The sequence below is a fragment of the Natator depressus genome, chromosome 9 (assembly GCF_965152275.1).
Source record: "Natator depressus isolate rNatDep1 chromosome 9, rNatDep2.hap1, whole genome shotgun sequence".
NCBI lineage: Eukaryota > Metazoa > Chordata > Testudines > Cheloniidae > Natator > Natator depressus.
The window spans coordinates 19,642,030-19,654,433 of record NC_134242.1 but is presented as its reverse complement, the minus strand read 5'-3'; the positions used below and the strand labels follow the sequence as shown (position 1 = coordinate 19,654,433).

Here is a 12,404-nt window from a genome sequence, read left to right as displayed (position 1 = left end):
TCAATGCAAAAATGGGTCGACCAATTGGGTTTCAGCAATAACATGATGCCAGTCACTCTTGGATTCTTCAACAACCCCTATTTCTAACATCACCTACAGCTCCTGGTAGACTGTTTCCCACATCTTCATTGGTAGCTCTCCCAGTGAGGGTTCTCCCAGATCATCTTCTCTGGCTCTGTGCCTATATGTTGCTGTTTCATGTGGGTATGACCGAGCTGCCCAGAAAACACTGATTGGAAGGCTTCTGCCAGTTGTCTTAGCTGTTGTTCTTGCTCAGGCAGGAGTCCTTCCTCCACTGTCACTGATCTGGAGGTGTGGTTGGAGACTCCTTGCGGACCCAACTCTGGTTCTGGTGGATCTGGCATTGTCAGGAGGCCGCCTTCTTTGCACCCAGTCTTTGAGCAGGTTGACGTGATATACCTGAGTTTCCTTCCATCTTCTGCACTGGAATATCACATAATTGAGAACCCCAACCCTTCTCACTACTTCAAATGGGCCCTGCCACTCACCATCCGTTTTGATACTGCCAATGGGAGGAGGAGGAGTAGAACCCGGTCCCTGGGTGCAAACTCCCTTGTCTGGGCCCCTTTGTTATGAAACCATTCTTGTTCCTGCTGGGCTTTCTGCAAGGTCTCCTGGGTGAACACTCCTACCTTCTCCAAGTCCTCCTGCAGTCGGATCATGTACGGGACCACATTGTGCTTCAGGGCTGCTTATTCCTCCTATGTCTCATGGAGGAAGCCTGTATCTTTGGGACTGACATGCATACAAGAGCTTGAATGGGGAGAACCCTGTTGAGGTTTGTGGTACTTTATGAATGGCAAACAAGAGGGGGAAGTAGTTGGTCCCAGTGGCGCAGGTCCCTGGCTACAAATTTCCACAGCATCCCTTTCAAGGTCTTCTTAAAATGTTCAATCAGTCCATCTATTTGGGGGTGCTAGACCAATGTCCTTTAGTGATTTGATCTTCAAGAGGGCCCATAGCTCTTGCATCAGCTTGGATATCATATTAGTCCCTTGATCTGTCAGGATCTCTTTAGGCACCCTGAACCTAGCAAATACCTTCAGCAACTCAGGTGCTATGCACCAGGCAATGGCTGACTGAAGGGATATGGCCTCAGGTACTGTTTTTAGTGTAGTCCAGTATCACCAAGATATATTGCTAGCTGGTCATTGTCTTTTCTAGTGGACCCGCCAGGTTCATCTTGATCCTTTTGAATGATGTCCTGATGAGCAGGAGAGGGACCAGCAAGGACTTGGGGGGGTTTCTGGGCTTCTGACAGTTGACCCTCAGGGCAGGGTGCACAGTAACCCTTGACCTCTGCATGCACCCCAAGTCAGTAGAATCAGAGCATAACTCAGTCCAAGGTCTTCTCCCACCTGAGATGTCCCTCACAGGGTTGGCCAGCTGCAGTACCTGCCATGAAACTTCGTAGGGACCAGTAGTTAGGCCCAGGTCTCTCCTATCTGTTCATCCCAGCTCTCATTCCTACTGCCGGAGAGTGGGTCTCTCCTGCCCACCTGCACAAGTAGTCCAGTAGTCCCCTGGAGCTCCAAGGGTACAGCCTCTTCTTTGGCTGGTCAGTCCCTGACTGAACTGCCTGGCTTTTGAACCCCGCCTTCAGTCCAAGCAGGGGGTTTCAGTATAACATCATCATAACGAAATAGAACCACAGATTCCTTAAAGCACCAAAAAAAGCCACAAAACCCATGACACTGATGTTCATGGTGATCACAGTTAAGTAAAAATTCATCTGCACCAATTACACATGCCAAACCTTGAGGACATTTGGATACAATTGCATGTCTTCTCATTATATCTTTTGAAGAACAGAGTGCTGCTGCTATGAGTAAATTGCCTACAACTCATCAGAAGTATCCCTTGATTGCTTTTCCAAGGACTTTTTGATATCTCATGGCTTGCCCAGTACAGTAGAACCTGAAGAGTTACGAACACCTCATGAATGGATGTTGTTCATAACTCTGAAATGTTCATAACTTTGAACACGATGTTATAGTTCTTTCAAAAGTTTACAATTGAACATTGACTTAATACAGCTTGTAAACTTTATTATGCGGAAGAAAAATGCTACATTCCCTTTGTTTTTAGTAGTTTACTTTTAACATAGTACTGTACGCTATTTGCTCTGTGTGTGTGTGTGTGTGTGTGTGTGTGTCTCTGCTGCTGCCTGATTGTGTGCTTCCCATTCCAAATGAGGTGTGTGGTTGGCTGGTCAGTTTATAACTCTGGTGTTTGTAACTCTGAGGTTCTACTGTACTTCTACCTGGTTGCACTATATTCTTATAGCCAAGAAAAAGAGAGAGTTCAATGCCTGTATGGTTTCAGAAGTTTGTACTTTTGTGTAAGTACTGCAGAAGCCCCAGCAAAGTACTAAGTTTGATATGAACTGCTGCAGTTAAGCCATTTGAGAGACCATTGAATCCCACCATGACAAAACAGCAGAGGGAAACTTGCACAATTGACTTTTGCCTCCAGGTTCTCCAGTTGAGGAGGAGGGTAAGTTAAGTAGTGGGATTCGCTCCTGGGAAAGGACACGTCTTGTTTGCATCCCCAACCCCTTGCTTCCCTCTTCCCCCTGCAAATAAAAGAAAATATTTAAACTGTGGGTGAAAATCCATAAGCATTCCACCTGAAAAAGCTTTCTGTGGAATGTCCTGAATGAATACAAAACCTTGGCATCTGGCCATACCTCTCTCCAGGCAGGGCTGATTTGTGTCTGTTAGGGCCTATCTGAGCCCCACAGTGGAACAAGGATTTCAGGTGCTTTACACTACTACAACCTCTTAATTTTAAGGCAATAATCCTACAAAAATCTACACACTTTTAGCTTTATTCCACTGACTTTCAATGAGATTATTCACAGCCCATAAAACTGTGTGTGTGTAAATCTTTGCTGGATTTGAGTCTATCACTGTACTGAAAGATAAATCTAACACATGAGAACATAAGAATGGCCATAGTAGATCAGACCAATGGTCCATCTAGACCAGTATCCTGTCTTCTGACAGTGGCCAGTGCTAGATGCTTCAGAGGGAATGAATAGAAAAGGGCAATTATCAAGTGATCCATTCCTTGTCATCCAATCCCAGGTTCTGGGAGTCAGAGGTTTAGGGAAACCCAGATTGGTAGACCTAGTGTCCATGAACTTATCTAATTCTTTTTGGAACCCAGTTATACTTTTGGACTTTACAGCATCCCCTGGCAATGAGGTCCACAGGTTGACTGTGTATTGTGTCTTCAAAAAAAAAAAAAGTACTTTATTACGGTTTTTTTAAACCTGCTGCCTATTCATTTCATTGGGTTATGTGAAGGGGTAAATTACACTTTCCTGTTCATTTTCTCTGCACCATTCATGAGAAAGTTCTTTAATTTATTTTGTTAAAGAAAAAGTGGCATGGGAAATCCCTTACCAAATTTGAGTCAAACACATTATCAAAGTCCAAAGACATTTCAAAATGGATTTATTTTGTGAAGTGTGGAGGCAATTTTTCTTTCTTTTTTGCCTAACTTAACAGCTGCTTCCCTCATGAAGGGAGATCTGCATATGAAGTGCCAAGAGCCTAAGAGCCAATTTGAGTCATGGTTATTTGAGCTTCACACAGGACCTAATCCAAAATTGGAAAGGCTCCCATTGACTTCACTGGGCTTTGGATCAGACCAATAAAGATTCAAGCTTAAGTGCCTAGTGTTAAAATAATACATAAAACCACAATAAAGATGAAAGATTTCTTGAAATACAAGCATTTTATTTATGCAGCTGTAAAATCACAAAAATAATGGATATCTTTCAAGAATAGTAAGTTTAAAATGACGGCTGCATTTTGTGTGGAGCTGATAGTTAACACTGTCAGTTCTTTGGTATATTATTTACTTAACACACCTCCCACTCTTCAACTCCCCCAAAAAGCATGAAGCTGAAATCAAGAGAGGGCAAAATGTCATGGTTTTTATTTTTGTGGCAAAAATAGCAAGTCAACTATCCATTAGTAAAGTTGTAAGAAGCTCTTACCTTTTAAGATATTCTTAAGGTTTCTTTGTCAATTATTCAAGATTTAATGAAAAGATCATACCTATTTCTACCCTGCTACCATCTCAATGGCAATTAATTAATCTGAAGTCGTTGTGGAATGTCACATTTAACTCCAGAAAAATAATCTCTCTACATGACAATTTAAACTGAGAATATTGACATACTATATCAACAAGCTGCCTAAAATGTATGAAAGAGCACAACTCATTTTAAATGAGACGGGTAGCATTTTGGTTTGAGTTCCAGACCATTATTCTAGTTAGTGTCACATTACCTATATGACAGCTTGTCATTTATCTGATATCATTCTGCAAGCTTTAAGAACACAATTTTTTTTTAGAAATTGTACAGCAACGGCAGCATCTATTGCCAGTCACACTTCAATTAGCTTCTCAACTGCAATGGTAATGGCAGGGTATTGCCACCAAGCCACTAGCTAAAACTAGCTGTTTTACTATTTATTTATTTGCCAAGGGCCAACTAGAGCCACTGAATGGAAAAGCACTGAACTGAATCTAATGGAGAAAGCTGCTGTTTTGAGGCTGCACCACATGTAAGAGAACTTCAGTCTCTTCAAACTTCTTGTATGAATGATAATCATACCCCACTATCATCCCTTTGAGGATTGTCTCTCACTCAGACTCAGACTTTGGAAAGCCCAGAATTATTAATGTATGTATGAGGTGACAGCATGATCTATTGTATAGGGCAATGGACTGAGAGTCAGGAGACTTGGACTGTAGTCTTAGCTCATCTGTTAACTTACTGGGTGCCCTTGGGAAAGTCACTTCACCTGTCTGTGCCTCTGTTTCCCCTCACCCTTTGTCTGTTGGTACTGGAAGCTCTTTGGGGCAGGGATGTGTTTAAACAATGCCTAAAATAATGGGAGCTGATCTTTTTTTTACAGTAAATAAACTGACAAACATGAGAACTATTGAATGATTAAATTAAAAGGAAAGAAAATGTTTGTGAAAGTCAATGAATCCCACATATGTTATTTCAGCAGCTTCGTGCACTACAGTTTTTCATGGATTCTTCATTTGGGTGGTTTAATCTTTGAGGTGCAGCAGGATATGAGTTATGATGAAAATTGTAGGCATGGAAATATGATGCAGAATTAAAAGATGTCTCCAATTCCGTTAGAAAAACCTGACTCAGCTGCAGAACCCAAACATGTCAAATTATTTTAAGGAGAAAGTTCAGATTTAATAAAATGTACAGTACCATATCATAGTGGATCCTAGGAAAATAGAGCTGTTCAGTTTGCACCCATCTACTGCAAGTATAAAGCCAACAGAGACTGTGGAGCGGAATGTGTCATTCAATTTAGCTTTATCCTCTGCCTGTGTGAGTTGGTTACTCAGGAGGTTGGAGCTGGTATTGTGAGCTTTAGTTAAGAGATTCCACTTATCAGAAACTTGCACCTTTTGCTCAAACAAATGTGAACACAATCTGAATGCAAAGATGGTGCTGCTGCAGTAGTCTTGACAGACAGCATGACTTTGAAGCTGGCCACAGACTCCAGAGTCAGTGAAATGCTTGCCAGGAAAAGACATGCAGTATTAAAATTACTTCATCTATAGCCTGTGTTGAGAGAGAAACTTTCATAGAATGTAGACAAAGATTATTGGATTTTGGGAAATGAAGTGATCTAAGACAATGCCATATTCAAACAAATCTCTGCACTATTCTTGGGGAAACCGCCTACCAGCTGAGTGCAAAACAGATTGAAGAAACAGTGACATTGGTAGCAGCAATGGTTAGGAGAGCATGAGTCACTGCAATCAGTCCTACACACAATATATTTATTTCATCTTCATCTTAGAATACAGCAGCACAGCCACTGCCACAATTCTAGTAGACAAATATCTGAATGATGAAAGGTCAATCATTCAGTGACCCTTTAATGTAATGAGAACTGAGAAACCAGCTGGGTAGCCAACTCTGGAAAAATTGCCTTCGTCTGTACAAGTGCTGTGTTTAATACAGATTTAGTACATCCAGTTGTTCAGTGATAGACAGTATGAATAAGCCTACTTTGTATAGACGATGCAAGACATTGCACTCTCCTTCAAATAAATTAGCGAAATACTGAAATTTACAGGCCTATCTTCTTAATACGTACTTTGGCAGAAGAGGCAGTGTAAGGAGACATGGAGGACTTACAAACTTTTTAGTGGCATAGGTCCACTTTCAATCCTAAAGCTCCTCCCCAAGTGGAATTCCCATTGAATTAATAGAAGTTCCCCAAATAGATCAGATGCAGGAGTGGGCCTCTCACTGAAAATCAGTGAAGTTTTTCTGATTTACATCAGTTGAGACTTAGCACACCGGATAATGTTCTGAAAAACTGTACTAGGTAATTTTATGACTGTGTGTGTCTGCATTTAGACCCCAATCCTCTGCGCAGTTCCTAGCATGAGTAGCTGGGCCAGGATGTGGATAGATACACAGGGGGAAAGAATCCTCCCCACAATCACATGGACTGGCTCCAGCCAGTGGCTGAGGTAGCTGTGCATGCCTCTACCATACCCTTCTCCCCTCTAGGAAAGGAGACTGGAGGAGCATCATAGCAGTACATTCTTTTTGATCCTTCCCCAGCCCAACTCTCAAACTTTGTGTTGTCGTGTATTAGGCTCCAGGGAGCTGAACTCTGTGTAAGGAGTGCATGGCCCCTGCACAGCAGCCCAACACACAATCCCTGCCTTGGATTCTGGAGGCAGAAGCGGCATGATTTGGGCATCAGAATAGGAAAAAAATATTATAGGGAGGTAGTAGCGCCGCTTTAGTTAAGGCTTATTCATAACCATTGAAAGTTTGAGGCCTTGAACGCTACAGCCTTCTACATGTTCCATCCAGAGCTGTGAGGTACGGTTGTCTGAGGATTTTCTCCCAGTCACTAGCATAGGCCCAGTTTTAATCATGCCATTCCTCCACATGTGGAATTCCTATTGAATCAGCCCAATGAACAGGTGCAACAATAGACCCCTTTTACTGCATGTCAATAGAGCTATGCTAATTTACACCAGGAACTTCTTTCTCAGCAGTAAGTATGGATATTAACTCAAGGCTGGATTTTTGTGTGTTTCTCCATATTTGTTAAGAACTTCTCTTTAATAATATATTTTTGCATTTTAACTATGTCTCAGTTATAATTAAAACTTCAGTCAGGACCTATTTCTGTTCTTCTACACAAAGAATTTGAGTAGAATGACTACTGTGTAATGAGAAAAATAATGTCAATGAACAGAAAATGCTTTTGGACCTATATTTTGGTGCAGTCTGTGCTGTGTCATTCTGGGTAGAGTCCTGCACTCAGGCAAAATTCTCCAGCCAATGAGGCATTGCTCCTTTGCATGAAAAGAACACCTTGCCTTCACAAAGAATTCTGCCACTAATCTGGCTGTAACTGAGGCTATCCATCGTGTCAAAATTTAAAAGGAGTTGTTGTTCTCATTTAAAGAAGTCAATTTCATTAATGCATAATTTAAGAATGTAACTTTATTATCTATTTCCCTCTGCCTTCTACAAAGACGTTTGGGAAGACATGAATAAATGAGCATGCAACTCTACAAGTTTTACTGAGTTGTAAAACAAAAAATTAAATGCCCTTACTTTTGAGGCCATGCTAAATGGAGTACAGGGAAAAGTCAGATTCTTCTTGCCAGCACTGGCTTTAATATGAACTCTTAGGACAGTGGTTCTCCAACTTTTGTATTGGTGACCCATTTCACATATCAAGCCTATGAGCGAGACCCCTCTTATAAATTAAAAACATTTTTTTATATATTTAACACCATTATAAATGCTGGATGCAAAGCAGGGTTTGAGGTGGAGGCTGACAACTTGCGATGACCCATGTAATAACCTCGCTACCTCCTGAGGGGTCCTGACCCCCAGTTTGAGAACCCCTGACTTAGGACATTGATGTATGGATTTATTACTTGTGAAATGAAAATAAAAGCAGCTGTCTATATATTGTGCTGTTCATCATCTACACTGTTTTAATGTGTTTGGGGTGGCATACAGATAAACAGGCATTTCCTTTCAACATAGCAGTGCTAATCTAAAGTTACTGACATTCACTACCACTGCATCATAACACATTATTAAGGTCTCAAAATAGCAAGAGAATTATTAAGATGGTGACAGAATTTTCTGTTTCACAGGGACTATACTCAGTGTCTCACCTTTATTCAGAACCCTCTTTTGTAATTATGCCATGGGGAATTTGAACCCAATTTCAGCCAATGATTAATATGTGTGTGGAATTATAATGATCTCCCATGTTTGTTGTTTTTTAGGAAATATGGGGAAAATGGAAAAGCCTGATTTCCTTCCCTCCCTGCATAATGCACATTTGCTACCCCATACTCCTGCCTAAGCAGTAACGTTAGGACATTAGAAATAATCAGCCACTCATCATTCCCTCCCTCTTGTTCAATTGTATACTTGCGGAGGGTCACTGTTTCCCTAGTTGTTATGGCAACAGCTGCCTTTGATAACTGATATGTCTCAGACTCCCATAACATTATTCCAAAGAAGGATCCTAGGAGGAGATATAATGAAAGCAGACTAGGTTTGGAAAAGCCCGAGCTCCTTTTGGGTCTCTACAGGGTAGGTTACACTGTTTCTTTTCAAAGGGCAATTGTTCATTTTAATTTTTTTTATTTAGAAATACAAGTTTACATGACAATAAGATACAAAATTCCAATTCCTTTTCCTGTATATTTTTACCTGTTTCTTACAAAGTGGAGGCTATGGCTTTCTGAATATTTACCTCTTTAAAAATGGGAAATGTATATCACTGAGCCCTTACTCAGATTCCTGTCACACAACTTTTATATATATATTCAATGGCACTCGAACTTAGTTCTTACTGATGTCTCTTCATAATAAATTTTGTAATATTGGTAATGTACATAGGACTACACTAAACATACTTATCATAGCATCTGCAACTACTATTCATACAGCTTTTGTAATTATCCTTGCTAATTACAGTTGGGATGTAGAATTGGGTACTGTGTGCTACATTAAAACTAGAGAAATTAAAACAGAGCCATTTTATGGAACTATTTATGTTTTTTGGGGACTGCAGCTCTTAAGGAAGCATTAGCTAATTAAAAACACTAGCATAGTTCCTGAATAAACCACTAAAGTTAAAGGTTACTTTCACACTTGAGTGGTATATGTCAAAACACTTTTTCCTGGTTTGTAGGCCTCGTGGCATATATAATTTAGAAACAGTGTGCACAGTGGAAAAATGCTGTATATAATGGTGACACAAACACATTGGGTAAGGGATCTTGAAAGGAGATTTGTGGTGTTGTCAATTCTCAGTTTCACTTTCTTTAAGAATATTTTTTCAAGTCTCTATCCGACTTTTTAGATCAGTCCTTATCTGTGCGCTGTATTAGTTTTTTTTTTTTTCCTGCTTTTTGTGTTTGTAAACTGAGCCTGTTGGAGTGTGAAATCTATCAATAGAGAATTTTTAATATTTCACTATATTATATATTTCAGTCTCCAAACGTGGTATTGTTTTCAGATGAGGAAGGTTTCTCTAAAACTGTTTCATTTTTTACCTAAATGTACAAATATCTTTAGTATCTTACCTTGCTCCAAGCTGATCAATTGCAATAGAAAATAAATAGACCTAGCAGACCCAAAGAGAGGCAATCTCAGATTAAAAATATTTAGGCTTGAAAATATTAGATTTTTATTGTCAAATGTCAATAAACATTGAGTTTGTGACACACACACACACACACACACACAAACCGATGTAAAGTATTTCTGTCGATGATAATCAAAATGTACCGGTAGACAAAATGAAAAAAAAAAGTTAGATTTAAGGTTATTTATTTTGTATATTTTGACATATGATCCTTCAAAGATTTATGAATTTGCTTCTGAATAAGCAATGCAAGTGAGCTCTTCAACGGTTTGTGGAAACCTCACTGAAATGTTGCTCATGCATGTTTGTGACCTCTGTAAAATGAACATTGATCAATGCTGATGTATCAAAAGAAGTTCCATAACTTTATTGTTCATATGGTGTAAAATCTGTTGGCAGGATCAGGACACCAGCATTCATCCCTAGCATCAATACCAGTTACTTCTACTCTTGCCTTTGAACTTTACTTTGCAATGAATTTCCTAGCTGGACATAATGGATGCAGGGGGAGACTGAGAGTTAGGTGCCTAATTGATATTTGTACTTTTGAAAATCTTTCCTACTGTTTGGAGTAAGTATGGATTGTTATGAGAGAGGAAGGAAAGATCTTGCCATTGGCATGAAAGGGTGAAAGCTTGCGGGGGGAAATACTGCAGGTAAAACAGATCAAGTAAGATGTATCTAGAGAATCATTAGTATGAAGAGAGATTTAAAATAGAGGACTTGTGTTGTATTACAATGATAGGGTTTTAAAGAGAGAATATCATATCTTTTTGATGGATATGCCCATAAAAATGTTTATTAGACAAAGCCCATTAAGTTTTGGTATCTCAGAATTTTGGGCTGGCTTCAGCCCAGTTGTATAGCACGGCTGTTTTGCTTAACCACTCTTAATGCTTTCTAATGCCCCCATAGCATACAATTGAAATTGACTTCACTGACATCAAGAACAGGCCTTAAAACTGCAGAAACCTCCATTTTATCTTTGAAAGTCCCTTATGAATGTTTCCAGGTCCAAATGTATACATCTCTTAATTCAGCATAAAATTTTCTACACTACACTTCTGACCAGTCAAAAAATTATACAAGTCCCGGGCCTGGTATTTTTTTATAGCCCTAGGACTGCATAAAAACCCAAGAACATATCCAGGGAAGCAGATAGGACCTGTTCTCACAAGACCCTCAGGTTTTAGTACTGTCTGCCTTGTGTAAATGCTAAGTAGTATTCTAATTGCTATTATCACCAGGGATTAGACACTACTGGAAGGACAACCTTGGCTGTGGGTGTTCTGTAGGCATTTTCTTTTATTTCCTTAGGGCTCTGGCCTTATATGCTTTTTAGAATTATTATTATTGGGAAACACATTTCAAGACTATATCTGCTTTTTACTTTTGTCTAACATGTAAGTCACAATTGCAAATCTTTCAAGTGTTCTAACAATTCAGTTTGTGTGCTTCTTACCATATAGATCTGTGCATAGAGTCTAATTGAATGGCATCACTAAGAAATAAATAACACTCGGCCACAAAGGGTCAGAGTCATAAAAGGGAAATTCATGGATAGAAAATAGTATCAGTGATTTTATTCCCTGCACATTTCTGCTATGAACTTGTGCAGGATTAAAGGTATAAACAGTTTCAATAAACAGATTATTTTGTTTAGAGCCTATTGAACCCTTTGATTTCCGTGGGTTTTGGGTAGTCACTTAACCAGCAACCTTTGCATTGTTTTATTGCTTGAAACAATTATTTATGACCAGTTCCTTTTTAAATGTGCATTTTTACCAAATGATCTTTTTTAAAATATATATGTCTACGCATACACGTGTTATACTAACTAATGATCCTCCTTCAAAACCCTCCTTAAAACTCTGCTTTGACATGAGGCCAACACAAACATTGACAATGGTTAGGTTGCTGTTGTGCTGAAACCATAGCATACCATGCTGACCATATTTGTTTCCTTGTACTCCCCCATCCGTCTGTATCCATCTGTTGTCTCTTGTTTTAGATTATAAACTTTTTGGGACAAGGACTGTCTTTTTGTTCCTGATCCATGATAGGAAGTTCTAGGTGCAACTATTCTTCTACTACTACTAATAATAATAATTTACAAATAATAATAATAATAATTATCCTGGGGAGAAAAATCTCACTCTGAACTTGTGGTACCATTCAAATCAATGGGAATTTTGCCATTGGCTTCAGCAGGACCAGGGTTTCCCTCAACATTCTTGGGTAGCTTTCAGAACTCTGCCTGTGAATGTTAGACATTTTCTTGAAATGTATGGATTTTGTTGTTTTGCTAAGCACAGTCTATATTTGTAGTGCTGTACAAGACACAATGATAAAGAACATGCCTGTCCTAAAGCCTAAAAGGCAGACATAAGGAACACAGATGGTGTAAGAAACATAGCATAGGGAGTCACTTGTTTTTATTTTAAATGAAATAATCTTTAATTTCCCAATGAACCTAGGTCATATTTTCGTAGACCAGATGATATTGCAGTTTTTATTCCAGATTTGAGTTGGGAAAGTAATATTGTACCTGTAATACCTTTACTAGTTTATTTAGCAGATATGTTCAGGGATCTGAATTGGGGCATAACATCACCTCTACAATAACCATTAAATAAACCAAAGTGTGGGCTTATCCTGCAAATCTTTACTCATGCA

At 39.3% G+C, this 12,404-nt stretch overlaps 1 long non-coding RNA gene across 1 annotated transcript in view; it reads left to right on the top strand.

The window, feature by feature from the left end:
- The first annotated feature begins 8,568 nt into the window (after positions 1 to 8,568).
- The window catches only part of LOC141993390 (uncharacterized), a 222,888-nt gene continuing 219,052 nt past the window's right edge, over positions 8,569 to 12,404 (top strand). The window contains exon 1 of the long non-coding RNA XR_012640839.1: positions 8,569 to 8,668. This is a non-coding gene — a long non-coding RNA (uncharacterized LOC141993390). The remainder of the gene's footprint in view (positions 8,669 to 12,404) is intronic.